Source organism: Terrapene carolina, unplaced genomic scaffold (genome assembly GCF_002925995.2).
Source record: "Terrapene carolina triunguis isolate 2854851 unplaced genomic scaffold, T_m_triunguis-2.0 Scaffold789, whole genome shotgun sequence".
Lineage (NCBI taxonomy): Eukaryota > Metazoa > Chordata > Testudines > Emydidae > Terrapene > Terrapene triunguis.
The window spans coordinates 8588296-8592328 of record NW_020665140.1 but is presented as its reverse complement, the minus strand read 5'-3'; positions in this window follow the sequence as shown (position 1 = coordinate 8592328).

Here is a 4033-nt window from a genome sequence, read left to right as displayed (position 1 = left end):
CACAACCTCTTTGAATACCCATTCAAAAGACTGGCTCCAGTGGATGTAGGGCTCCATCTGCATGCAGCTCCTTCCAGGATGAGGGTCTTATTAATTATACCAATGGAGAGGACTGGATCTCTTACTATGGTGGTTATATGATCAGAAAGTATTCAGTGTCAGGTGCTTCCAGAGCATGTGAATTGAAGTTCCATGTCATCCATACTTGACTCCAGCATATCTTGGAGCATTTAATGTTTTAGATTGTCAAGTGAATAATACATCAGCATTAACTGCTTGTTAGTTTATTGGAGCCACAATACATCCCTCAATATAATCTGAGACAATGTTTTATGACTAATTTCTGACCCCAATTTTCCCTCACCCCATTTTTGGAATAGTTTCTCTGTAGGGAATCTGATAGTCCATAAAGATTCTGTCTAGTGCAATGTTTTACAGTATTAGTCACATTTAGTACTATCCCAAAGGTATAACATTGCTGTTTACCTTTTCTCAGATGCAGACATACAACTACATTGAAAGTATAATATAGGTAGCGTGTCCACTTTGGAAAAACTTTGCACTGCAGATGAGATTTGCTGTCTCCACTCTGTCAGTAAGAAGCTGATTTTATTCTATATTTGGGTATTAAGAGGCAGATATTGATATTTAGTGCTTATTTTGAACCAGAGTATGGCCAGCATAGCTGAGATAGATGCCCAAAAATTAGAACTTTCCATTGGTAAGAAGAATTATATTAACCTATAATTAGTTAGCCTATGCTAGTCTTTGTATTGATTTTACATAAGCACTTTGACACAGAACTTGGGTTTTGTTTTGCCTGCCTACAGAAAATTAGGAGTTTTGTTCAGATTGTGTGTGTGTGTGTTGGGGGGGGGGGGAATGCTATTTTTGATAGCATCCTAGGGAGCCAATTTATTTTGATGAGGCTTGCATGCCATTCACCACTAACATACATTCTACTCAAAGTAGTTCCTCCTCTCTTAAATTTTTCCAGGGAAGGTAAAACACTATCAGTTTCTGTGGGGGAGGAGATTCTATTCTTCTGGTTCCTTAAAGATAAAGTAAGATGTGTAATTGCTCTGGTGTCTTGAATTAGGGCAAGGGATAAGGCTAATCTCTTGGATCAGTTCGCTTGCTGGCATGTCTGTCAGGACAGAAGCTGCTAAAATCATGTAGGGAATTTAAAGAGGGGGAAAGACAAGATAGCAACTAGAATTATGTAACTTTTAAGGTCTGATGGACAATAATGCTGACTTAGCATAAGTGAGAGGCATGAGCAGTGTGTAAGAGTTTATGACATAGGTTGATTAGGTCTCTTTGAGACATTAACCTTGAACTATCTAGAGCTAGATTGTAACTTTGTCATAAGCCCTGTGTGGGGGGTGTTGTGTAGCTTTGCCACAGGGAAGGAATCATGGCTCCGAGTCACAATTCCCAGCCGCAAATTTTCTGCTCCTGTTCTGGCTCAGGTCTGCTGGCCAGTATATATATTTTGTGTGTGTGGGGTGGGGGGGTGGTGTTCGGTCGTCAAGGCTCTACCCAGTTCCCACATGCTTTTTACCCTTCCCCTCAGAAAAGGAACAGCAGGTGTGTGGTGCCTTCTTAATTCTGTCCACTCAGGGTCATGGTCCAGGAAGGCTGTGTAGGAGTGCAAGGGAGGGTTTTACTCTCCATGTGTCTGTGTGGGTATGCGGTCCAAGGCACAATCTAGCCCTTAATGTTACTGTACATATGATCTATGTACCTTTTGTCATACATTTAGCTGAACCCTAAAACACTCAGGTCATCCAAAAGACTGGGGAATGTATGTCATATGCCAGATAGTTAATGAAGCTCTAATTAACTTGATGGATAGTCTGCAGAACTTGAGTAACAGAGGGTGTTGCTCTGGTTTCCTGTCTGACCAGTTTTACAAGGTATAGTAAGGAAATACCTATGACTTCTTGAGACTTGCAGAGCAGCAGGGAGGTTTTACAGAGCCCAGGATCTTATCTTACATTCTGCTTGTTCACTTATTCTTCCCTCCCTGATACTTCACCTCTCAGTGTCCTCTCTTTTTTTCACCAGCTTGTTTAGATAGGATTTTTTTTAAAATTTACTCATTAAAACTCCCTAACAAGGTCACTCTAGGTTTTGGTCATGTAATCATATTTCACCCAGTAGGATGACAGATGAGCAATACTATAGGAGTGAGAGTGGATGATCAAATTTGGGACAACAGAGACCAGGCGCAGAGTCCGGGCTGGCCCCTCTAGTGTCTGCTACTCTGCTGAAGAAATCTGTACACACAGCATCTCTAGATCTGTCCCTACTCATAAACTAGCTCACTTTCTGATGTCACTGTCGCCACTCATTCACTCACATGCTCTCTTGCCCCACCAACATTCATTCACTCACCTCCTTCAATTTCCCCCGCCACAACTCATCCATTTGCTAGCTTTTCCCTAGCCCAACTCACTCATTTTCTTTTTGCCACCCCACCTCCCTGTTTTTCTTTTTCTCTTCCTTGCACCCACTCAGTCATTCAGCTTAGAAGCCTCTTTCTCCATGTGGCTGCCTGGGAATTCCCCCCCCCCCCCTTGAGCTGGGGAGGACATGGGAGAAATAGGGATTTTCTCCTTTCTGGGGGATGTAGATAGTGGTCTTCATGCAGACTTGGAAAAGAAAAATTCTTCTCCCATAACTTTCTGTACACAGACAAAAGGGGTCTTTGAAGTTCAGGGATAGGAGTAGGGGCTAGTCATACTCCCAGTGGTCATGCTTCCTAGACCAAAGAGGCATAAATTACATTATCCTGTATCCTTTAATTCCTTTGTGCCCTGGGGGATTCACCCCTAAGGGAAGGAAGACAGTGTTGCAGCCATTGGTTGCCTTCTGCTGAGGGGAAAAGGAGCTTCTACTTCTGTCATGCTGTCTTGAGTGGCTCACAACTGCAAGTGCCAGTCTCAGGTTAGACTGTTAGAAAACAGGGCCGGCACCCCAAACTGGTGGTATATTCTATAATTATATTTCATCAGGCCAGTAACAAATGCGCACTCCTGGATCACTATACCAGTTTTATCATGGACAGTCCCCTGAGACCCTCCAGCCTGTCTTGCCACCCAGACAAACTGAACTTAGTGATAAAAGGTTATTAAAATCTTTAGCTTACTCCTAACCGCAAAGGGTCAGTCACTATCCTCAGGTCAATGGATACTCTCAGTCCCTCACCAAAGACAATGCTGGCAGCCAATTTCTCTAATAAACTAACTAAAGGTTTATTAGTTAAGAAAAAGAAATGAGTTATTGAGCGGTTAAAGCAGATAAAATTCATTAACAGGTGAGTAAATTTGTAAATCCAAAATGATAGCAGAGATGTAGTAGTCTGCTAGTTTTCCATAAGTCTCTCAAGGTTACCCAAAATAACTTTGGGGATCTCTGTCTAGCAACTAGTGTCCAAATAGTTCAGAGATGAAGGATCTTTCCTTGGATCCATCTTTTATATCTTCATACAAAAAGCTAGCAACAGGTTCTGTGCCCACGTGGACCTTCCTTTGTTGGCTGTGTGTGAGGAATGCAGATTGAGTCTGAATTTCCATTGTGAACTCAATGACCCTTGCTTTGAAGTTAGCAACCTTCTTCACGTTTCTAAAGGCATGGCTACACTTGCAGATGTAGAGCACTTCGAGTTAAACCAGCCTTCGTAGAGCGCAGTAGAGAAAGCGCTGTAGTCTGTCCACATTGACAGCTGCCAGCGCACTGGCGTGGCCACATTAGCAGCTCTTGCAACGGCCACAGAGAGCAGTGCATTGTGGTAGCTATCCCAGCATGCAAGTGGCTGCAATGTGCTTCTCAAATGAGGGTTGGGTTGGGTGGAGTGTGACAGGGAGTGTGTTGTGTGGGGGAGAGAGAGTGAGTTTTGGGGGGGCTGAGAGCATGTCCGCATGCTGTCTTGTAAGTTCAGAGAGCAGCCGACCTCTCTCTCTCTCTCTCTCTCTCTCTCTCACACACACACACACACACACACACACACACACACACACACACACAC